Below are 25847 nucleotides of genomic sequence, written 5' to 3'. Positions count from 1 at the left end.
ACTGACTGGGGGGGGTGGGGGCTCATCTGGGGAAGATGCAAAAAACACCGATGAGGGAGGAGTCCCGAACTACCAGGAAAAGCAAACACATAAAATATAGAGAAGAGCACACGTCGGCAGGTCACAGATTTAAGGGCTGCTGGAGTGTCACTTTTCACCAGGCGTTAGAAGCACAGGAATCCATACTGATTTACACTCTTTGCTCTTGTATGTGGTCGATATGAATGCTGGCCACAGTTAAATATTCAGTGATGTTTCCTCAGGAGCTTCTGCCCTCTTTTCTTTGTGTAGCTCTCAGTTCACTCTTCTTGATAACAATTGTTTTTGCTGCTTTTCTAAGTTACTTTGGCTCATTAGGGTTTACGTCATTAGAATACAACGCTTTAGAAGTACAGGAGGTTGTACTCTGCCACTCGGCGCATCTGCCTTGTGAGATGTGATTATTGTTTCAAAAAGCAGCGGGTGGAAAGAGCCCGCACTCAGCGTCCCTGACCCAAGGGTTTGGGAGAAGCTCTCTCACCTGAAGAAAGCAGGTGTCGCAGCAAAACGACCGAGACACTTGAGATCGTGTCGGCCTCCAGCTGCTCACACCGCTGCCCCACCGTCCCGTCTGTGCTTTTCAGCAAAATCACTTCCTCTGTGGGAAACTTCTGGAAAAGCTGCTGCCCAGAAAAAACAAAAACTCTTGCTTCTGAGAATTTTATGCAGATGGAAATTTTGAACCAGGGCGCACCTTATTTTTGAGGGCATGAAAGGATCACCTTAGTTACATAGAATTCATTAATGGATATGCCTTAGTAATGATTTTGTATTACACATGACTCAGTTATTAGATATTTAAAGAAATATATCATTCATGTTTATTATCTATAGAAATTAGACTGAAGATGGTACAATGCTGCTTATTCAATATTCCGTCTTCAATGAGCACAGTCTGTGGCAACCACGTGTGTTAGTCTGAGCATTGCTATGCCGCATGCAGCCTTCGCCAGAATTCTCACCCGCGCACGCACTGTGGGAATGGCCCTTAACCTTGAACCTGACCCTTAACCTTGGCTGAACATTAGACCCACTTAAGGAAATGCTAAAGGTTCTGGTGCCAGCTAAATCTCTACTTGGGGGTGGGGGGTTACCCACGGGTGGTGTTTGTTAAGCTTTCCAGGCGATGGTGACAGTGTGCAGCCGGAGTGGAGAACCTCCGTCCCGGAGAACGTCCTGTCCTGGGTGTGTCCTAGCCGAGGTCTCTGCACCGTCTCACGAGAGCCCCGCGGGCGAATGCCCCCAGCACTGCCATCCCCTGGGGCCCGAAGGGCCGGTGGTGGGGACAGTGCATGAGCTGGTCGTTCCCACGCTCCTCGACTTCCTTCCGGACATTTGGCGATGACTCCAACATCCGGTGCCTTTTCAACGTCTCTGGAATCATTAAGAAATTAACTTTCTTCGACAAGTGCTCAAGGAACCTTTATGGTCACCTGTGTAGCAGGCACTTCGTCGTTTCCTCCACGCTCACCTTTCGTGCCGTGACGTTTTCCCCTGAACCGTATCTAGCACGTCCAATCAGAGTGTCATCACGTGGGCCGCCCGTGAGCCGCACAGTGTGGCGGGATGCTATTGCCCTCCCCCCCCCCCCCGCCCCGTGGAGCCAGAGGAGACACGCAGTCACACCTGTGCGAGCAGGCATCCCGGCCGCGCTGCGGTAGAGTCTCGGGCAGAGTGACTCCTGGGAACCACGGGCACCCTGGCTAGAAAGCCGGAGTGGTGGACGGCCTCACCGTGAGGCTGGCAGGGCCACAGCGAACACCGCGTGCGCGGCCCCGGGGCAGGTCTGAGCACGGGAGCAGTGACTCATCCGTTTGTGTGGCTGGTTCTCCAGCGTCGCTGCTGCAGGCGCTGAGAGCGCTGGGGCGAATCGGGCCGTGATAAAACTCTGCCCCGACGGAGCTGCGATCCTCGTGAGGGACCCAGGCAGTAATGGAAGAATGCAATAATAATAAAAAGAACACATTGATTTTGTGAAGAAAGCAAGGCAGAGCAAAAAAATGACAGAGACAGAAGTATTATATTAAATAGGTAGGTTAGTGAAGGGCTTTGGGAAAACCAAACATTTCAGCAAATGAAATGAGGCAAAGGAGAATCGGACGCATGCATCTTTGAGAAAATGTCTTGTCCCACAGAGAAGGAGGGGACGGTGTAAAGTCCCTGCCACTCGAATGAAACCCATGTTTCCCAGGAGCCCAGGGAGCTCACGCGGCCGAGATGCACCCAGGGAGGCGCAGAATGGCAGGCAATGGGCATGGGGCCCCCAGGGGTGCACCATGTGACACTAGAACCAGTATGGGTGGTGGGCGGGATAATGGGTGCCCAGAGTCGCCCACATTTTAATGCCCAGGATTGTGAATGTTTGATTCCATAGGATGGGCAGTTAATATTTCAAGTGGAATTAAGGCTGCAAGTCAGACCACCTTAAAGTAAGAAGACGGCCCTGGTTTTCCGAGGGGCCCCAGTGCAACGCCAGGGTCCCCCAGGGAGGACGAGCAAGGCAGATGGTCAGGGTCAGAGTCACGAGGTGTGGGGAGGCTCGGCCGGCCACTGCTGGCTGTGCAGGTGGAAGGAGGACCCGACTCAGGGGCACGGACGCCTCCAACAGCTGGGGACAGACTCTCCTCCCCTGCACCCCCACGCGGAGCACCCCCTGCTGACCGCTGACTGGAGCCCCGTGGAAGCCACTTCAGATGCATGAACTCTAAAACTGGCATGGTAACTACCTGCTGTCCTCAGCGGCGGGGATGGGGAAATCTGTTACAGCAGCCACAGCAGACCCACGCAGTGCGGTAACATGACCCCGGGCAGCCCGGGGAAGAGAGCGGCCTCGCCTAATTCACACCGAGGAAAGGATTTGGCTCCGGGTGGAGAACCACGTGCAGGGAACGGGCCGGGCAGCAGAGAGCCCCTTGGGCAGGTGTCCCCGCCGTTCCGGTGGGAGACAATGGGCCCTTGACCCCGGGGTGGGCGGGCTCGGGTGAGAAGGAGTCGGGGGCGGGATGTGCTGATGGCAGAAGCCACACCGTTTGTGGCGGGATTTGATGCACGCCCTGAGCGACAGCAGCGAGGGCCCGGGCGGATCCAGACCGCGGGCTCTGAGCCGCGGCAGGGCTGGGAGGCCTCTGCTCAGACGCGTCAGGATGGGCTGCCCCTGCTGCACAGGTAACCCGGACACCGTCACAACAACAACACAGGGGGCGCCCCGAGACGCTCCCGGAAACCCAGGTGCTGGCGACAACGGCGACAGCCACAGTCACGGGGCAAATGATCCTGTTGACCGTGACAAAGCCAAACAGAACCTCAGCGGCCTCTACCGACCATTCCAGACAAGCGTCTTCAAGGCCACTGTTTATTTTTCCCTGAAGCTGCTGCTGGAATTCTGCTGAGTCATTACAGCAGGACAAACAGGGTGTGCCGGTGCACGCTGATTTCTGTGGTTTCCTTATAAATCCGTAATGCACCTGTATCACGGAACAAACCCCAGCAAGGCCTGGACGCCCACCCTCCTCAGCACGTAATTGCTGATGGTGTTTCCCGCTGGGGTGGGGCACGGGTGGGCTAGCTGCAGGGCCCGCCCCCAGGAGGAGGGGACTGCGCATGAGGTTCCCAGCGAAGGCTCGTTGACGACCAGAACGAGTGCCCGGGTCTCGTCTCATCGTGGCTCCCCCGCCGCCGCCTGAATGATGTGGATGGGGAAGCGACTCAATTCGCCACGACGTCCAATAAATCCAGCTCGGTGGACGTGCTGTGTGGATTACACCAGCAAGGCTCTGGAGGACAACATAGATCAAGTCCAGCGCCCGAAGTTCAGGCTTTATTAAAAAGGAAATTACTTTCGTGTGGGAGGATATGTTTATTTTAGGGCGCTCCACAAAAATAATAACATGCAATGCAGATGGAATGTTGTGTTGATTAATACACGACTAATTTTATCTCTAATCTCATATAAAGAAACGTATCGCTAAACAAATACTTCATTACCTTCGCCTGGAGAATTACGGAGAAAAAAAAGCAGGTATTTCGGCATGCAGAGCACAGTTCACACTGCGTCTGTGCCTCGCTGGGCGAACAGAGCTCATTTGTCTTCCTTATTTCCAGTTCCCACGTTCGTAGCCCTGGGGACCAGTCCCAGCCCAAGCCTCCAAGTCCTTAGAAACATTTGTTAATGTGTGATATTGCGAGCATTGAAAGGGGGCCTTTGTTAACACACATACCATGTTTAATGCAAACATGGAAGGAACGTGTTGAACAAGTTGAATAATTCTAATTTTGAATCCGAGTTGAATTTAATGCCTAATTTTAATATTAGTTGCTTCTATGTACAACTGAGATTATTTGTTATAACAATATTTATTTTTTTGATGCTTAGTTAAATTTTTTAATTTTTATTGAAAATAGGGATGTCTCTGTGTTTCTGGAACATTGAGCTTCTTTTTTTAAAGATTTTATTTATTTATTTTTAGAGAGGGAAGGGAGGGAGATAGAGAGAGAGAGAGAAACATCAATGTGCAGTTGCTGGGGGTTATGGCCTGCAACCCAGGCATGTATCCTGGCTGGGAATCGAACCTGCGACGCTTTGGTTCGCAGCCCGAGCTCAATCCACTGAGCTACGCCAGCCAGGGCGATGCTTAGTTAAGTTTAAAAATTAATGTTTAACCAATCTCAAGTTGCATATGATCGTAGTGCATTTAAACTGGAACAAACAGCCACTCACTTATGCGCCCAGCAAAGCAAGCAAACTGTCCCAGCTTATAAATGTGTCGGCATTTCTGTTCCTGATTAGTTTTATCCTGCTAAGCTTGCATAATAGCTCAGTTAAGACATTTTTTAAATGCTTAAAATGATAATATTGCATTTAAATGTAGACTGAGTGGGGGACTCTTCGTCTTGGGAAATGTGCTTCTGTATTCACAAAGAGATGGTGAAGCGTGTTTTGTTGTTGTTATTCTGTGGGTTTGGCTGGGTTTTTCACGTTAATACCAAGATGTTAGAGTTGCAGAACTGTGGTGTATTTTGGTGGCTCGGTGGCTTTGGGGCGGACTTATGAAGGGAAATGAGCTTATCATGTATGTGACCTGCAGTGATTCTCTCTGAGTGCCTTTGAGAACAAAGAATCAAAGTGAATTTTGCTCAATATCTTTCCAATGATATTCTCTTCTGGCTTTATAGCAATGTCTGGTAAGTAGGAAACATGTCATCATTTTTACTAATGTCTGTTCAGAGATCTATATGTGTATTCACAATTCGATATTTATAGTTTACAGTTATTTTTTTTCATTAGATTCTTTTCTGAGTGGAGCTGAAGAAATGACTGTGGTTCGCTACACTTTGTGTTCACAGTTGAGTTCATGTCATGGCCCAGGTGAAGGAGGAAAACTTGGGCTGTGCACCCCTCAGCTCTTCAGGAATCATGTAGTAATGATTCCTCTTCGCCCCCAAACTCACGAGTACCTGGGGTCATCAGTACCGCTCCCTGAATGCTCTGTTCTCGCTTCTCATTGCTGTCAGCACTGCCGTGGGCCCACCTCTGTGGGTTACTTTTATTGCTGTTGTGCTTGTCATGAGCACTTTTAATAAAAAACAGAAGATGATGTTCATGGGGAAAAATAAATAAAAGAAAAATAGTATATAAATTTGAAAAATCTTAGTGATATATAGATTGCTACAACTCTTGAGAAGTTGAGGATGTAAATTACTATGTGGCATTGGCCTGCTCTCCTTGCATACCTGTAGGGACATAAAAATGTGCCGTGACCACCGCAGAAAGGTGGGACATCATGTGACTGTAACAGGCAGCCTCTTGGCCACCGATGTTTTTACTGGGGATGTAGGACCGGGAGTTGCCCACTTTGCAGTAAACTTCTTCTAAGGATGTGCTCATCACAGAGTATGGCCTCAGATCTGAGGGAGAACCCACGCAGTGTGGGGCGTCGAGAAACAGTCTTTAGGAAACGGTTCCTGTCTTCAGCGTGCGAGTCAGCGGGGGGCGCCACACAAAATGCCACAGACGGCGTGTGTGTGGCTTAAACAAGAGAAACGTGCGTCCTCACAGTTCTGGAGCTGGCAAGTCCCAGGTGAAGGTCCCAGGGGGCTGGGGTCTGGGCGAGACAGTCCCCTCCCCGTCCTCTCCTGGCCCTCCCTCGGTCAGTGGGTGTGGACAGAGGAAGCATTACAGTGTCTTTCCGGAGAAGGACGCTAACCCTGTCGGACCGGCGACGGCTTCGGCCCTCACTGAACCTCCTGGCGGGTCTTCCTCCTCGGACCCTCGCAGCGGGAGTTTGGGCTTCAACATACGAACTTCAGGGAGACAAAGTCTAGTTTGTTGCCGTTATTAAGTAATGCTCCTGAACGCTAAAGACTGAGTTTTGTTTCTCCAACACTGTATGCCACGCCTTCTTCTAAGCATTTCGTGGGTACTGGCATCCAGTCGTCCAACCCTGGGGAGCAGACACCATCATCAACACCATCCTCACCACCACCATCACCATCACCATTATCATCACCATCACCATCATCATTATCATCACCATCACCACCATCATCACCATCACCACCATCACCATCACCATTATCATCACCATCACCATCATCAACACCATCATCATCATCACCATCATCACCATCACCATCACCATTATCATCACCATCACCATCACTCTCACCATCATCACCATCACCATCACTCTCACCATCATCACCATCATCACCATCACCACCACCATCAACACCATCACCATCATCATCACCATCACCACTGTAAATGAGAAAAATGATCAAAAGACATTAATATATGTCTCTAAGTTTAAGCATCCTGTACACGATGGCATTTGGAACTGACGTAGTCTATCTGACTGAAGCAATATGTGAACTGAATTACTATGTAATACACTCTGTAAGGGAGATGCTATGAAAAAAAAGGAAAGGAAAGAAAAAGTATTTAGTTAGAATGTTAATCAAGAGAGTATCATTTTTCAGGGCATGGAGAACCTCAGATTTTAGTCATAATTAACACATTTTAGTGATTTTAAAATTATTCCAATATCAAAATTATAATGTGAATGCTGATTAAATACATAAACATCAAAAATTTAATGCAAAAAGATTTTAAAAACTTAAAACTATATTAAGACTCACTGAAAGTCGACTTCACTACTACTTAATTATTCTTGCCATTGAACTGCATTTATGCTCCTTCTGCTTCGTCAGCGCTGAATGCTTCATCCGTCAGTTCGTAACATGCATCTCCTTTTCGTGACATTTCGTGGTTTCCCTGTAGCTTACAATACACATTTTAAAAATAATCTGAGTTCTCTATCAAATAATACTACACTGTTTCCTGTGCAGTATGAAAACCTTAAAGTGGTACATTTTCACTTCCTCCCTTTAAGGTTTGGTGACACTGAATTCACACATTTCACTCCTCTCTGTTGTAAACACACTGAACAGTCATTTATCCTTTATAGGCACAAACAACTAGAAAAATGCTACCCTGTATTTATTCCATATTTGACACCTCACTTATCTGAGTAGTTGTCTTGCTGACTGCAGTGCATTTCTGTCTACCAGAAGACAGTCTGTTGACATTTCTTGCGGAGCAGGTCTTCAAAAGCTCCATTTTTGATGAGTATGTCCATGGGGTGTAGAATTCTCAGGTGGCACTTTTTCACTCTTTTCCTTCCGAGCTTTGAAGTGACCCCTCTGGCCCCTCGCCTCCGCGGTCTCCGAGAGGAAGGTTGCTGCGCTGCTCAGCCCGCCCCTCTGCAGCGAAAGTGCATCTCTCTGCCTGTTCGTGAGGGGTTCTCTCTGCCTGCGCTTCCACCGGCTGGGACGGCGCGCAGTGGTTCGGGTTTTTGGTTTGTTTCCTGTCTTGTGTGTATCTGGCTTCACGTTCTGTCACTGGGCGTCCGTCTCTAAGAACTGTCGGCCGGTGTTTCCTCAAATACACTCTCCCCACCTGTGTCCTCCCTTCACCTGAGACCTCAGGGGCGTGTGTGTCAGACCTCTTGTGTGGGCACAGAGTTCATTGTCGGATATTTTGTGCCCATTTTCCCTCCATTTTTTTTCTCCTAGCATCTCAGTTTGAGTGATTCACAGTAACCTATATTTTTAACTAATTCTTTCCTTGGATGTCTTAAACCAACTCCTGAGCTCATCAAAGGCATCCTTGACTTACATCTTTTTTTCTAACACCATGTTTGGTACTTTCCCTCCCTCTGCTAAAGCTGCCCATCCGATCTTACATGTCATCTATACTGTCCATTATCTCCTTTACACATTTATTGTACTTACTTCAAATCCTCTGCCTGATAGTTCTAATATCTGTGTCATAGCTGAGCCTGGACTAATTATCCTTTTTTTCCTGACTTATTTGTACCCCTTTGTATGTCTTCTAAATTTTGGTTGAAAGCTAGACAAATTGTACAGAACAGAAAGAGGCTGATGAAAATGCAATTGTTGTGCATAGAGGTGAGTACCTCGTTCCTCCTCGTTAGCCTCGTGCGTCTCGGTGTTCACGTGGCCAGAACCTGACTGTCAAGTTCCGGGCGTGGTCGTTGCTGTCTGACTGGCTTCAGGCCTCCTCATGTAACTCCAGGTGTTTCCCTCTGTGGTTCTTACCAGGGAAACTCTGTCACTTACAGCTTTCCCAGATGTATTCTGGTTTAATTTTGCTTGAGAGTTGTTAGCGTGATGGCAGGTATGAGCTAGGGAGGTCACTCTCTGATGGTCTGATTAAGCCTCAGTCCCAAGGGGCCACTGTCAACCTTGAACCTGGTGTTCGACCTTCACAAGTGTTCCTGCTGACTCTCCAGAGGTCATCCGAGTCCTGCCAGGTACATCTGACCCTTTCCCAAGTATAATGTCTTCCTTCTCTCTCTCTCTCCCCCTCTCCCCCCCCACCCCGTTTCCCTTGTCCATTCAGCTGCAGTGGGTCTCCCCAGTTAGGTCGGTGCTTACAGGTTACTGTTTCGTTGTCGGTTCCCCCATGACATAACACTTTTGCTCCTCAGGACAGGTCGGGGCAGACTCAGATACAGATGGATTTTTGGGGGTGCCCCCCCCGTTCAGCCCCCAGCTCCAGTGTGGGTTCACCCGTCCCCCGAAGCTGCCTTTTCCTTGGCCCTTCTCCCTGCACACAAGGGCCACTGGTTCATGGGAGACGAGGAAGATGTTTCTAGACATATCTTGGCAGCAGCTGTTAATACTTCCCTCCCCACACCCTGCGGAATGCTCTTCTCAGGATTCTCACACCTATTCCCTGCAAGGCTCCTGGGGGTCTTGGAGAAAAGCTTTCAAAATGGTGTAAATGCCCCTATTTCTGTGCCTCCCAGGAGCTTTCCATGCTCAGCAAGCCCACACTTCGTCTTGAGCAGCTTTTAGAAACGAGCTGCATCTTATCTTGCTCATCGAACCCCCGGCAGACTCCGCACCAGGTGGGCAGATTCTCCGGTCCTCCTTCCCACCCCCCCGCCCCCAGCAGGGGCCGGGGCCCCCGCAGACTAAAGGGGGTTTCTTGTCTCGTGACTTCCACTCTCCAGCGGCTCAGGGACGGCTCGTGTCCTTGTCCTCACAGTGTGGAGCGGCCCCCTTTCTAGCTCTTTATATCCGCAAGCTAAAACTGCACCCCCTTCTGCAAGTTGCTTTGTTTTGTTCAACGAGTACATTAGACATTAATGCAGGAAATGTTCAGAATGCCTGCTGCACGTTACGGACAGCGCTTGTTACAAACAAGTGTTTGCACAGAACACGGGCCAGGGGTGTGGGGCACTCCAGTTCCAAAGGCGCGACCCCAGAATGCTCCCGACGACCAGGAGAGCCTGCAGGCGCCGCCCGCTCAGCCCCATCCGAGGGGTTTGACGGGAGGAAGGTGGCAGGACTGGGGTCCCGCTGGCGTGGGTGTCCACGAAGCTGGCGTGCGTGAAGGACGGAAGCGGCGGGGCCTGTTGTACCTACCGCAGATGCTCCCAGACACTGGACAGACGCCGTTATCATTGCCGAGGCAAACCTCACGACGGTCTTCTGCAACAAGAGGCTTCCTAAATGTTACATTCTATGGCCAGAAGCTAAATAGTTGCATTTCGTGTTAGAGTGCGGCCAACGATTATTTTGAAAAGACTTTCAGCAGCGTCTTCGGCTGGCCTGGCAGCGCCCGCCTGATGAATACGTGTGCCCTGCGCGCTCACCACTGTGCCCGGGCTGCACGCAACGCGCACGCACTCGGTCAGTGGTTCTCGTCTGGAATCCGCGGCCACGTCAGATGGTGAGACAAAAACCCAACGACGTTGGAGGAAAATGCACACGTTTTTCTGTTGCTGCAGGTGCTAAATTAGGACCTCACCGAAGAGACGCACACAGTGGGTCCTCATTACTCACGGGTTCCCACCAGATGCAGTTCATTTGGAATCCCGCCATGAGTCCCGAGTGCGGAGCCGTCGGAGCCGTCGGCAGGCGGCCGGTGGAGGCCAGCGAACACCGGCCGTTCCCGGCCTCGGGCTCCGTGCTGAGGAGCAGGAGGCGGCTCCGAGTTCGGGCGTCTGTCCCCCGGGGAGCGGACTCCGCCAGGACGGGTCGTCCAGGTCACGGCCCGTGTGAGAGTGCGCGCGCGGGCCGCGCTGGAGACGCGCCGTCTCCTCCAGGAGGAGCGGTTGGTTCCGTAGCTGGTAACCGGGCTCCCCCAGAGCCCCAGAGCACACCTCCTGCACAGAGAGGGCAGTCGGCGGCGTGTCGCCGTGAACGCAGGAATGCGCGGCTTCACGGAGCCCAGAGAGAAGCCCTCTCGTGGGAAAGACTTCCCAGGCGAGATGGGAGGGCCCGCTCGGAACCGCCAGGGCGGTGCGAGGTGTGGGCGGGGAGAGGCGGCGGGGGACGGCAGGGGGCGGGCCTCCCCGGTGCCAACCTGGGCCACATCCACGTGACGTGTAAGCGATTCACCAGAAGGCGTTGACCACGGGAATAAGGACGGAAAGCAACGTTTGACGAGCATTAATCTGGAAGCATACAGACATTATCATCTGATGAATGCGAAAGAAAGGTTGGAGAATCTTACGGTGACAGGCAGGCAGATAGGAAGATGAATCTGCAGGCCACTGAGAAGGGAAGTTGATAAGGGATCCGATCAGACCGGAGGCAGAGATGGGAATCTCGTCCCGCTGCACTGTGGCCCGGGGTGGGGGGGGCGGGGGGTGCGGGCAGAGTAGCGGTGACCTCGGCGGAACCGTGGATTCGGGCAGCAGCGCTGGAGGCGTGGACAGACGTGGAGCAGGACACCGGGCAGCTGCTGCCGCTGCCCCTGGCGCAGGGAGGCAGAAGGAAGGCTACGCGGACGCACAGCCCCGCGGAGCCCACCGCGGCCGAGGCTGGAACCAGAGGGGCGGTGCCGACAGCAGCCCCAACGCCGCAGCGCCATGCAGCCAGGATGAGCAAGGGGCCCTTTGCAGCGAGCACGAGCACGCAGGGGGCAGGGGCGCCCAGCCCCCAGACTCAGGCCGCAGACGCGGGCAGGGCCGGCAATGCTGCTGCACAGCTGGAGACTCCCGAGAGGCACGTGGGCGCAAAGGGGAAGACGGTTCCCTCCCGACGCCGACGCCGGATGAACGGTGTCAGTCCGTTGCAACAAGGCGTCTGGACGTCAGAGCCACTGCTCCTTCTCACGTCTTCGAGATGCTCCCTGTCCCTGGGGACCGCAGCGCGTGGGCGTGGTGAGCGCGCAGGGCGCCTCTCCCCCTGTCTGAGGAGCAGTTTCTCTTCCTCCCTCCGTCCCCTCCCTGCTCAGTAGGGGGGCTGTCCCTTCGGGCCCCGCCCCACACGGGGCGGACAACGCCCCATCTCCACTGGTTTGGGGGCCCCCCTGCACAACTGCGGGAAGGAGGGCCCGGCTGTTCACAGGTGCTTTATCCTCGCCGCCCCCGGCCAGTGCCGGGCTCTCGGCCGCCCGCGGCCTCGCCGGAACCAGCACTCCCCACGCTCTGTGCGAGCCCCTCCTCCTCCTCTCCCCTCCTAGGCACCTGCGGGGGACGTGCTGCGTCTACAGGCCTGGATTTTTGTTGCACAAAGATTTCTGTTTCCTTTGAATCGTTGTCTTTGATCTCCCGTGGCTGGGGAAGAAGCTGCCCTGGGAAAGGGGGTGGCCAGGGAGCGAGCACAGGGGAAAGCACCTCTGATGGCTGTGGTTCGGCCCGTGTCCCCCACGAAGGCACGAGCCGTGTTTCTGCCCTCCGTGCGGGGACCCGTAAACCATGGGCGTTAGAGAAATCACACGGCAAAGAACAAAGTGACAACCTGGGAAGAACTGTTACCAACTTACCCAACGAATGTCACATACTTTCTTCGTGGGAAACAAAACTTGTTAGATCTCAGGTACACTGAGGCCTCAGGAGTCCCCCCGAGCTGAGGGACACGCGGCAGATGTGGGGGGATTGCGCACAGACGGGCAGGAAGGCACTTCCCGGGCATCCCCACCATCCTGCTCCCATCCGTGGGGCACCTGCCACCTGCCAGCAGCAGGGGGCCCAGGGCAAGGCGAGGTCTGTCCCTTGTCGTCGCTGCACCTCCGTTCTGCTGAAGCAGCTGGCTGTCACTCCCTCAGCTTTACTGATGCACAATTTACACAAAATAAATTTCCCCTATTTCAATGTGCCGGCTGATGAATTACTCGTACAGTCATGTAACCGCCGTCCCGATCCAGAGAGACAGCATTTCCATCAACTAAAAGCAGCCGTATGAGGGTTTTCCGCTTGAGCTCTGCCCCGGCTTCACCCCCACATGCCCCCCCTAGCCCCCGGATCTGCTCTCCCCCGTGACCTCCCGTGTCCCCAGTGCACGGGTATCAGGGCATGCCGTCTGCAGGGTTTCGTGTTTCGCTTCATGCTCTTACAATTATCCGTGCTGTTCTCATCCACATTCTACTCTGTCGGACCTCGGAGCACAATAGCTTCATACGCACACGACGCTACTTTTAATTCTCCAGTTGAGGGGCTTTGGAGCTCTGTCAAATTCTACCAAAACAACACTGCAACAAAACTTGTCTTGTTTCTGAGTCTTTCCCTGAAAACATGTTTTTGCTTGTCCTGAGTGAATTCTGCAGGGTGAGGCTGCTGGGTCCTAGGACACGTGGGTGTTTAATCTTACAACGCGCGGCAACACCGTCATCCAGACGGACCGCGTCGGTCTGTACACCACCAGCCGCGTGCGGGCTGCGTCTGGTCCGCATCTGCACCATCACCACTCCCTCTCCCCGGCCTTCCCGCTGTCAGCCATTCCAGTGAGATCGTAGTGAAATCTCGTCGTGGTTTTAACGTGCATCTTGAAACTCTAAGTTTATGTCTTCTATCCATTTTAGAAAATTTTGTTCACTATTTTCTGAAATATTTTTAGCTCCATTTTTTTCTCTCCTTTCACACTGGGATTCTAAGTCCTTGATATGTTACTTTAATAATATCTAATAGTCCCCCAAATTGCCATTCAATTTATTTTTCTATTTTTCTTCTCTGTTCTTCCGTCTGCACGTTTTATTTATCTGCCTTTAACTTCACTCACTCTTTCCTCTGTTCTCTCCACTCGGTGGTTACGACTGAGCATCGATTCGCTTTACATAAGACAAAGAATTCTCGGCTCCACAACCACCACTTCTTTCTTCGCATTCAATTACTCTGCTGAGATTTATTATTTCATTTACTGCAAACATTTTCTTTTCTATCATTGAAAGTATTTTAAAGAATCACTCTAAAATTCTCTCCTTAAATACCAAGTGCTGAGTCATTTCTGGGTCGGAATCTGCTCCTTTTCTTTTCTCTTGTGGATGAGCTTTGTTTGGAAGGGTTTTCATATTTCCGTTACTTTGGCTTTGGACTGAGTTGTAAGTAATCAGAGGGTTTTTTTTAGAGTATGTTGTTGTTGTTTTGATAAGTATTGTTTTTTTTTCTGATAGGTTTAGATTTGGTTAGAGTCGACAGTCATTCCTTATTTTTCCCAGCATTATGGATGTATATATAATTAGCAAATAAATATGTAAGGTATACAAAGTGATACACACACACACACACACACACACACACAATGATTACCACAATCAAGCTAATAACCACCCAAGACCTCAGAGTTACGTTTTTTGGTTGGTGCAAACAATAAAAACCACTTTTATATTCCTATTGGCCATTCGTATGTCTTTTTTGGAAAAGGGCTCTGTTCAGGTTCTCTGCCCATGTTTTGGTTGGGTTCCTTTTTTTCTTGACACTGAGTTGTTCGAGTTTTGTGTATATTGTGGATGCCTCCCATTTGTCTTTCCACGTTTGTTGCCTGTGCTTTTGGTTTTGTGGCCAAACAAACCATTTTCGAGACCAATGTAAAAAAATTGTCTTTATGTTTTCTGGTAGTTTCACATGGCAGGTCTTACGTGTGATCCGTCTAGTTCAGGCTCACGTTCGCACGTGCTATGAGGGAAGCTCTGGTCTCATTCTCCCGCAGGTGCTATCGCTGGGTTTTCCCAACACCTTATACTCCTGTTCCTTTTTGTCTTGTCCTGGCATTTCCATTGCAGACCGGCCGACCGCAAACGCCTGGCCTCTCCAGGGCTCCCCGCTCTGCCCCTCTGGCCCGTGAGTCTGCCTTCCTGCTGCCCAGGGTGCTGACTGACCACGCCACGGGACACGTGGGGTCAGCCAGCGAGATCCCTCTGCGCTCGCTCTTCTCTCTCAAGGTTGCGTGGCTGTTTGGGGTTTTGGGGTTTTGTGTGAATTTTAGGATCATTTTTTGTATTTCTGGGGAAAATGTCATTGGAATTTTGATAGGGAGAACACTGAATTCGTAGACCACTGTTGTAGCATAGGCGTGTCGACCATGTTAACTCTTCCAGTCCCTGAACACAGGACACTTTCTAGCTGTTTGTGTCTCCTTTGGTCTCTTTCCTGGGTGTCTCGTAGTAGTCAGTGTACAGATATTTTTGCCCTCTTAATTAAATTTATTTCTAAGTATTTTATTATTTTTGATGCTGTTGTAATGGGGATTGTTTATTTTAAATCTTTAGATAGTTTCTTATACGTGTATAAAAACACAACTGATTTTGCACGCTGATTTGGTGTCCTGACATTTTACAGAATGCATTTATTAGTAATGGTCTGATGGTGTTCTGGTGGGGTCTTTAGGGTTTTCCATGTATAAGATGATGCCACCTGCAAACAGAGATAATTTTACTTGTTCTCTTCTGATCTCAGCGCTTCTTATTTCTTCATCTTGTCTGGTTGCTGTGGCCAGGGCTCCAGGGCCTTGTTGAATAAAAGCGGTAAAAGGGGGGAATCCTCAACCCTGATCTTAGAGGAAAACCTTTCTGTCTTTTACTGCTGAATGCGACGGGCTGGCCATATTTGGCCTTCACTGTGCTGTGATACATTCATTCTGTATGTGGTTTGTCAGCCTTCTTTACCATGAAAGGGTGTTGCATTGTGTCGATGTTTTTTCTATATCGATCTTGATGAATGTACAGTTTGTTTTCTTTCTGTTCAGGTGGTGTGCTACACTTACTGACTTGCATGTGCGGAAGCATCCTTGAATCCCAGCGATAAACCCCACCTGATCCTGGTGCGTGACCATCTTCATGAGCTGCGGAGTCGGCTGGGCTAGACCTTGGGGTTCTTGTACTCTGTCCGTCAGGGCTACTGGCCTGCAATTTTCCTTTCTTGTGTTGTTCTCTCTGGCTCAGTGTCAGGGAAATGCTGGCTTTGTGAAGTGAGTTCGGAAGTATTCCTTCCTTCTCCACTTTTTAGAAGAGTTTAAGAAGAACTGGTGATAATTCCTTTTTAAATGTGCGGTGAAGTTCGCCAGTGGAGCCATGTGGTTCTGGCTTTCGTTTTCGAGTGGCTCTTCTTCTGGTCCTGTCAGGTGGTCCTCAGCCGGGTCCCGACTCTGCAGCTGGTTTCCGCAGAGAAGCGTCACCTCTGGTAGAAATGGGGGCTCGTTGTGCTCTGACATGTGGCGGTTCTACCTCCTCAGCCACACTGGCTTCAGCGTATTGATTTTCCAGTTCTGAGAGAATGTTTGAAGAGCTTTTATGTATTCAAGAAAAATATTAGTTAACTCGGTTAGCAAAGAGAGTACGTTCTGTTTACTCCTGCATCCCTAGCGTTTAGTATGGTGCTTGACAAATTATATGCTTTGGGAGAGCCTTTAATTAATGAACAAACTTTTTAATCAATCATTTTATGAACCAGTGTATCAATATTGCAGCACAAATGCCCTGTGACGATTCATAAGAGATAGCTGTCCTCTCTCACGGAGCGCGATGAATCAGGACGACTTTGTGGCACCGATGGGCGTGCTGCGGCACATCAGTCACAGGAGCTCTTCCAGGGGACGACACGAAACAGCCCGGATGAAATGCTCCGTTTGCATAGATTTATCTCTGGGTGAGGCACAACCTAATGAATGTGTCTCCCTGTCTATCCCCCTACAATGCCCTAATCTCCATTGTTGTGTCAATGTCCCAGTGACACACACACACACACTGTGCGAGAGCCTGTGAAATCTGTTTTGTCCTCGTCTCCTTAAGGACCTGGAGCCCGCAGCAGGAGCGCGGCCTGGGCTCCCCTGACGGCTCCACCCCAGGCCCTGGAGGAGCGCATGGCTCAGAGGAGAAACGAGTGTGTGTTGGTGCCCTTGCACACTCATTCAGAAAACACTCACTGGACACCCACCTGTTTGAGGCGAGGCTTCCTTCTGTGCTCTGGGAGGAGGGAGACCAGAAGCAGCGTTGGTACCTGGCCTGGTGAGCTTGCACGGGGTCACTTCTGAAGGAAAGAAAGGCACAAGGACCCAACACATGTATGCCCTGAAGACGATGAAATTTTAAATCGTCACCATTCTGCATGGCTAGACGGACACCAGGGTCCAGCACAAAGCCAGCCCGGCGGTAATTTAAACACACGCAGGAGACCAAAAAGAGAAACCTATTTGGCTTATAAATAAAGCGAACAGTTTATGTTTCACGTGTCAAGATATTTTACTACTTTCTTTATACGCCATTAATTATATAAAATATTAAAAAGCAGGGCTTTTCTGCAAAATAAATTAGAAAAAAACATATCGCTGGCTTGAAGAGTTGGCTGGTTCCTTATTCACTGTAACGCAGCGCTGGGTAGGCAAGATTACCTCTTAGTTATCGCCACGGAGAAGAAACATTGAGGATGCGGTCACATAACATGTCCTCTAATGTGTGAACTGCTCCGCGGAATCTGTACCTTTTTATTCATAGAAGATAACTTTTTATGTGTTTTATTCTCAGATGCACCGTACCACGCAGAGTTTAATTACTATAATTACTTTCATACGAGAAACAATGGTTGGAGAAAATTTGTGGAATTATTTTAAGAAATGAAGAGAGAACCTCGGGTCCCCTCATTTGTTGCTAATTTCGCAAAAAGCGACCACGGAGGAGTTTAATGAAGAGCCCCCTTCGCCCCATTTGGCGCTCAACCAGCTGCAGCAGGGGGGGGGGGCGCCAGGGCTCGGAGTTAATGCGATATTTAAGTTAATGGTGCTCAGGGAGAAGGGACGAAACTTCTCAACCGAGTGTATCTGAGAACCGGCGACCTGGGGTGCGCTTCGGTACGCAGCAGGGAAAGGCATCGCTGCGCTCGTTGAAGGAACACGGGCTGACGCACACGGAGGGACGCAGATCGCGGCGTCTCCGGATCCGCACATCCCTGCTTCTCACGGTTGATCGTCGGCTCTCGGCGGCTTGTGCCGTCCCGACAGCGCACCGTGGTCATCTTCCTTGTCTGAGGAATTTCCCGTAGAGCTGTGAACCCGGCGGGTCGCTGAGCTCCGTCCACACCCACCGCATTCTAAGGCAGCTGCACCCCTTCCGTGCCTTGCGCTTTCGCCCAGAAGATGCGCACGTGCGCCTGCGAGGGTGGGGGAATGCAGCGACACTTGAGTCGTAGTCCGCTGTGCGGCTTCCGCAGCACCCGAGGGTGCGACAATGCACTGTTTATGTCCTGCCTGCTTGGTTATCCTCAGATAATTTCAAACGCCAATGGAAGTGCAGAATACATAACTTTGGCAATGATACCTTATATCTAACCGGGATGGAATAAATTGAAAGGGCCTGCTTTAGAAAAAACCAATATTTTACTTTTGACGGTATCTTTGATTTTTATAAAATTTTGAGTGAAATACCACTGTAAAAAAAAAACATGTTAAGAGAGTCAATAAGTTATCAAGACAAATTATTAAGTCAAATCCTGTTTTATATTAAATCTATTGTTTAACTTACGAATCCAGTATTTGCTTTCTTTCATATAAAGTAACTATATCATAATTATATTTGATTTTCAATATAACAAGTAATACGAAAAAACAGTGCTATTTCCTCCAGTTGATAGCTAATGTCCATGTGTTGAAAGTTATTTATGTATTTAAAATATTAGCCAACTAAACCCCTGCGATATTGTTTACACAGTTTAAAAGTATGTAGGTTTAGGCGAGCTGCAAAGAAAAGGGCATTCCACTGGCATTCACAGACTCCTCAGACTAGTTTTAGCAGAGCGCACTAACAGTGAGGTTTTGGGGCGCTTGGCGGGGTACCTGCATGCTAGCACCTGCTGTATAGAATGGTCTCATTACAGTTAATAATGTCTGGATACTGCAACGCTATTATTAAGATAACAATTAGTGGTAATGTTTCATGTTCTTTCATTTTAAATAGCTTACTCCCTGTTTAATAAGATAGTCATTGTAAAAGGGAAAAGTGTTTTATTACGTTGTGATGACACGTAGGCCAGAAGCCCAGGTCTGGACACCGGCAGAACCTTCCCGAGGCCGTCGCACTGCAGACTGTGTCAGAGACAGGACCTCAGTTCCCTCCCGGGAGGGGGCTGGTCTGGGGGGCAGCGGCTGGGACCGGCCTCGGGCAGGAGGAAGATGGCCCAGCTCCGTCCCACCGTCCAGCATCTCTGTCTGTCCCTGCTTCGGGGCAAACTAAGACTTAATTTATGATGTGTGTTTAATATAGAAAAAAATTAGTAGAAGGTGAAAATGATCTAAGACATTTTGAAAGTAAGACAACTTTAATAATCTAGGTAAGGCAACATTTATTTTGAGATAATAGTGTACTGGAAATTTTGACGTTATGATAAGATCAATGACATAAAAATTATTGAGATGCATATGGATGAGGTGCAATGTTTGATGGGTGCCAACAGGTGAGGCTGAAAACGGGGCTGTGATCCATCTGCCATCTGTGTGATATAACCTCCAGTTTCCCAAGAATCTTAATGACTAAGCAATGCATTTGGGGGTCTGAGAGAGACGGTTTTGCAATTTTATGTTTTACAGCCTGTGATGATTGTGTGATTTTTATATTAATTTCACACTGATAATACAAGCTTATATTTGTGTTTAGATATGCACATTTCATGCAAAAGTGGCCCAACTTAGTTTTAGTATAATTTTAATCAAGTAATACATAGCTAAAATGCTAGGCTATATTTTATTGTCTTATTTTTATAAGTGTACATTCATCTATGGCTTTATTTCCCCAAAACATTTAAACCAATCAAAGTTGAACATTTAAAATTATGACAATATCACACATCTCCTCAGCATCTTACTTTTTCTCTCCTTAGAGTTTGTCAGTGAACACAATCTGAAATAATGATTCAATGGCGGCCGCCTTACCGTGCTATTAAGAAATGAAAAGAAGTCAATGAACTTCGATATCACCTGCCATTTCTTAATTAACATATTTACTTTATTATGAATCAATAACCTATTTTCATGCGGAGTTACGGAAATCGGCTGGACTGAGGCATCATTGAGTATTTACGTTAGAAGTAGGTGTTTGGCCCCTACTTTTTATTTTGGGAATAGGCCGTCTGTGCCTGGTGACAGTAATTGATGCTGTCCTTCAATTTACTGATCTATCATTTGAAGATGTGAAATACGGATTTCCATTGGTACTGTTTCCTAATAGTGTCCTTTCTCTGTGATAGATTCTTCTCAAATATATCTTTGATGACACATGTTTTGCATCGACCTCCCAATGCAAGTACGAGCATAATTTAATATACTTCCGAAATATATTTTAAATAATTACTGCAGCAATAGTTATTAATTTAAAAAGCTTCTTAATTTTGCTACATAGAGTGTTGTACATTTCATACCTTTTATTGGCAGAGGCATGAGTAAGAATAGAAGGAATTGTGAAAAAGAAATGCTGTCTCGGTACCGTTTAACATCCAATGCTTCAGAATACCAGGTACAATTCCATCATTCCTTTCCGTCAAGTATCACTGTCCCCTCGCTGGGAGAAAACACACCCCTAGGTCCTCGCGCACTTCCAGTTACTCGGGGGCAGACCTGACCACAGGCCCCGAGGGTGGAGCGCGCTCCCGCAGGCCGCGGGCGGAAGGCGCAGGGGCGCGAGCTCACCTCCCCGCCTGCCGGTTCTCAGCCTCCGCTGCTCGGCAGCACCGCCCCCCCCCTGTGGGCAGGTCGCCGCGCCGCCTGCTGCGCTGTAGCAGCCACCGTGGCAGGGGCTGTCCCCTGACCCGGCTTCCAGGGGACTGCACCTCTGTCCTCTCCCTGCGCACAGCGACTGCTCTTGGGAAGGGCGCGCCGAAGAACCACACGTTCTGGGGAGGGCCGAGTGACCGAGTGTGACCGGCTGGTCCCCCGGGGGCGGCAGCACGGACCGGCCACGTGGCTGCTGATGGGCAGGGCGCGCTGGGGCCCACGCCCGCCGAGGCCAGGCTGGGCACGGGGCCAGGAGGCGGAGTGCGGACGCGGGTGGACAGGGGCTTGGTGATCGGGCGGAGCCGGGAGCGAGAGGCGCCCCAGGACTCTGGTCCGGGAGAGTCCAGACCGAAACCAGCACTGCAGCCGCTCAGCCCGTCGTTGGTTTTAACGAATCTGCCTCTTTTTAGCTGAAAATACCAAACGCGTAAGTGCGAGATGTAAGGCCAGCGTTAGACCTCTCCTGCTTGACGCTGGCGTGTCCTCGCGGAGCTAACTCCTGGGCGGCGGGCAAGGGGGCGGGAGGAGAAGTGGGAACCCATTATAATTCCGACCTTTACAGCCACACGGACACGGACCTCCGCGTGCCGGGAGTGGAGAGGGAGCCTGCCCCGAGGCGGGGGGGTGGTCAGGGGCACGCCGGTGCGCTCGGTCTGCGGCCCACGGCGGGGGAGCTGCGCGGACACCGCCGCTGAGCTCGAGGCCACTGCCCTGCCCGGGAGAAGGCCCCGCACGGACGAGATGAGTCTGGATAGTTAGATCCTTCGGTCTAAGTGGATCGCCACAACGTCCCCGGGGGCTCTGAAGGAGGAGGGACGGCGGGGGTTGTTACGAGAGCCACGGGAGGCGTCTGGTTGCAAACCGCTGCCTGGAAGACGCTCGCCCCGGTTTACACGGAACTCACGGCAGAGCACAGGCCCGCGGGTCAGAGGCGGACGCAGCAGAAACGGCAGCCTCAGCAATCCCGGGCGGCACCTCTCCATGCCCGGGTCCCACGGAGAAGGGGACACGGGTGCCCAGGCACGCAGTGGGGTCCCCAGGAACGCCAGAACGACGGGGTTCTGAGCTCAGAGCTCAGACACGATGTCGGCCGCCACTCCTGTCCACCCTCCGCTCCGGGGACAGACGCAGGGCTTCAGGGTGGGGGAAAGCTGGTGCCCCCTTTCCTGCCGCCGAAGGCGCGCCCGGGTCTCTGGGTCTCTGGGTCTCCGGGGAAGAAGACGCGCTTCTGAACGTCCTGGGTGGCCCCGCGTCTGGCCTCCGAGGCACGTCTGCTGCTCAGAGGTTCCCGTGACACAATTTAAGTTTCCTCAGCACAGCCCTAGGGCCGAGGGTCGGGGAAGGATGGGGGGCCGGGGGAGACCGAAGGGTTTGAAGGACTCACCGGGCAGGAGGAGGGGAAGGGAAGCAAGGTCGGTCTCCTCCGGGAGACACACCCTGTCACTTTTGTAACGTGCGCTTTCGACAAGGACCTCTGCGCGTGTGCCTGCCGGCGTGGGGAGGGGGTGGGGCGTTTCTGAAGCTTCGTGGGATGTCCCACACAAGCAGGGCCAAGGTCGGGGACTTGGCACACTCAGCAAAGATACAGAAATAGAAGAAGATAAAACAATGTTATGTCTGTATATTGTTGAAGGTGAGCCGGTAAAATCCCATTCCGTAAGGCAGAGTCGGTCAATGTGAGCTGAACGGGAATAAAATCTGGCCAAACATTGTTTTGTTTGCACTCCAATAAAATGAAATGTGGTGCAATGTTGTAAAAAATGTAAACAAACTGTGCCTGAAAACACTAATACCAAAGTAGAAATTAAGACTAAAAGGGTTGGCCCCGGGCTGGCGTAGCTCAGTGGATCGAGCTCGGGCTGCGAACCAAAGCATTGCAGGTTCGATTCCCAGTCAGGGCACATGCCTGGGTTGCAGGCTATGACCCCCCAGCAACCGCACATTGATATTTCTCTCTCTCTCTATCTCCCTTCCTTCTCTAAAAATAAATAAATAAAATCTTTTTAAAAAGACTAAAAGGGTCATAAAGCTAGGAAAAAGTAAAATTATAATGATAATCTAAAATAAAAGAGTAAAATACAGAAATCAAGAAATTATTTAAAAGCAAAATATGACAAATGAAATAGAAAAATTAATATATTTTTATTCTTATATTCAAAAGTTATGTTTTTATTCCTCTTTGGAACAGTATCTACATTTTGCATTAATATTTATAGGTTAAAAGCCAAATTTTATATTTATACATTAATAACATAACATTACACATAAATAATAAAAAGATAACCCAGATCCTTAGCTACTTGCCCATTAAGAATAATTTAAGAAAATAAAAACTGAAATTGCATGTGATCTAGAAATAATAGGAATACGAATGCTTCGTTCTAAAACCTCTAATAGACTGTTAAAATATCTGCTGATATTCAAATGTATTTAAAATATGACTGAATGTTAGTTTAAAAAGTCCAACGTAATAACTTACAAATACAAAACAAAGTAACTAGTAAGCACATAGGAAGAACTTAGTCAAGTGGCTGAAATGGGAACAGCTGGGGATTGTTTGAACACTGAGAGCCGCTCAACAGATGTAACTAACTGGGGTCCCCCCCTCCCCCCCAGAACAGCAGGTGGGCCCGCCTGGCTGAGCCTCCCGCGAGGTGAGATGCGGGCACCACCCGGCTTCCGCCAGCCCTGGCTGTGCTGCCCCGAGCAGAGCCCGCCGTAGCAGTGAGCTCGACTGTGCGAATGAGTCGTGTGTAAATCTGTGCCCCATTCAGCTGTGCCAGTCAGACACAACAGTAATTCAGAGGCTTAGCAGAAACCAGATGCTTGTCTGTCGCACAGGCCAGAATCCCAGAGGACAGGGGATGCTGGCCCAGGCGGTCATTTACAGACAGGGGTCCCCTGAATCTTCGTTTTCCTGGTGGCACCCCCCACCCCTGGGGCTGCTTCCTTGACTCACATGTCCTCGTGGGGGAGGGGACCGCTGTGGGGGGGGCAACCTGAGAGGCCGTCTCTGGGCCCAGTGTCCGTGGGCGTTCAGCCACCTCCCCCGGCCCTGGTGAGAGCTGGGGGCTCCCCGCTGACCGGACAGACGGCCCGGCTGCAGCCCCGTCACCAGGAAAGGGGGGGCAGTGGATGCTGAGGGGCTGTGGTCCTCTCCACCCTGCCCCCCGACAGGACAGGATGCACAGACAGGGCACCCCAAATGAAAGGTGCTTGCCTCTTCAGGGTGACACATTTCTGGGCAAAAGTATCAGAACAGTTGTAAAAAGAAGATGAACCTACCTTTATGTCATTAGCAGCTTAATTAATTCTGAACACAACCACTTCAGCTCATTTGACTAAAGACCGTTAACTGAAATAGCTCTACACACAGTCATTAATAGCTTCTAGTTACTGGAGTACGCTTACTAATAAGCTCAGTTCTTGGACGAATTTGTAGGATGTAAAAGCAATTTGAATCTAAATATACTTTGACGCTACAGAAGAGGACATCAAGCTTAAATACAAAAAGGAAACATCGAATACTCTATCCCTCTGTTTACCTTAATGCTTACACCTGCACGGAACACAGCAGAACTAGAAAAGAGTTTTGGTATTTTCATCCTCAGAAAACATGGATATTTTTGTATACATGTTTCGCATATTGTTGCTAAAGAGAATTATTTCGAGGTGTCTGTTATGGAAAAGAAAGGAAATGTATACCTTATTAAAAAGGACTTTTCTTCGACATCGAAAGGCAGAATTAATTTTTAAATCGTAATTAATGAAGCAATAAATCACAACTTTCTTTTCAACATTGCTACCTCTCATGAATTAATAATAAAGCGATTCATACATTTCATACCATTACTAAATAAAACAACAATGTATCTACATCTTTTAAAAATCTCCCGACGTTGTGCATGAAAAGCAGGCCTCCTAACTAGAATCCTTTCCCGTGGGGGATACATTGTTTACAGGGCCAAACAAAACAGAAGCCAGCGCCAAACAGGGACTTGTGAGAGGCTGTGTCTCCCCAGAGCCGCATTATGCGGAAGCCTCAGTAACAGCCGTGTTCCCTGGGGAGCGCGGGCTCTGGCCGTCTTTAATCCTCGGGAATGATGGCTTAGACGTGCCCCGCGGCGTGAGCTCGGGAGGGAGGCTGGGGCTGCAAGAGGGAAAACAAAAATCACTACTGGATTTCCATTAACTTTTTCCACGCATTTAGACCCAAAACTAACTGGGACTTTTTTCAGAATATATTATGTGTGCTATGATACATGTGTTTTAGGAGACCTTCATTCTACCTTTGTTTTACTCTTTTACACACGCATGGGTTAGTGTGTTTTACGGATTAACTCACTGAGCACCGCTGACGCTGGCGTTGATCCGAACAAGATGAAGCACAGTGGGGGGGGGGGGGGGCGGCGTTCCAGCGGAGAGACGCCAAATCCGTCTCAGGTGAGCCACAAGGGGTTGGACGTGGACGCCATGGTGACAAGCGTCGGCCCCAGGTGCCCCTGCAGGGTCCGTGGCAGCCCCTCGGGGCCAGACGAGAAGTCGATGGCACGTGTCAGCACATCGGGGCATCGGGAGATGCTCACCGGGAGAGAAACAGCCTGCGGCGTGGAGGCCGGAAAGCCTCCTTGGGGTGGTTGGCGTGACCTTCCAGAAGTGAATCAAAGCCTTCGCCAGGGGGATGCTGGGGCCCTTTCCAACAGGCGATTCTTGGGAGCGCCTAGTTCCAGAAGTCTTCGTTTTTCCTGTGAAGTCGGAAGACACGCTTCCCTCCCCTGCAGAGAGGGGGGAGCCCGGAGAAAGGAGCGTGCTGACCTCACAGACCCGGGGGGCGGGGTGCCCCGGGCTCCTCGCTCCCCTTGGTGAAGCCCCTTTAAAAAGAATCGAATCCCGTAACATTTCTGAGAGTCTGACGCCAGCGTCTGGTCACCTGGATGCCCCCACGGTTCTCCACAACCAGCACTTGTCACCCTTTCCCGGCCCAGCCCATGGCAGGTTTTGGGGCTTAAATACTCCCCCTGCAGCTCAGGAGATGGAAGAAAATCAGGTCCTCTGGAGTAGAATGGGGCCATGAGGCGTCAGCACAAAGACAGTTGAGAATAATCAATATCAGGAAACACCTCCGTTTAAAGAGGCATGGAAATTATTTGTGTTTTGCGGTCCATCTGGGTCTGGTGAAGGTCAAGGTGCAGGAAGGCTTGAGCTTTAAAGGAAACCCAGCTCACCTCGGCCCCTCTCAGAGGAGCCAGACTCTGCAAAGGCCCGGAGGTGGCGTCTCAGGAAAATTCAGCCCAGATGCCACC

The sequence above is a fragment of the Phyllostomus discolor genome, chromosome 8, assembly GCF_004126475.2.
Source record: "Phyllostomus discolor isolate MPI-MPIP mPhyDis1 chromosome 8, mPhyDis1.pri.v3, whole genome shotgun sequence".
Classification (NCBI taxonomy): Eukaryota; Metazoa; Chordata; class Mammalia; order Chiroptera; family Phyllostomidae; genus Phyllostomus; species Phyllostomus discolor.
This window is presented reverse-complemented; position numbering follows the sequence as displayed.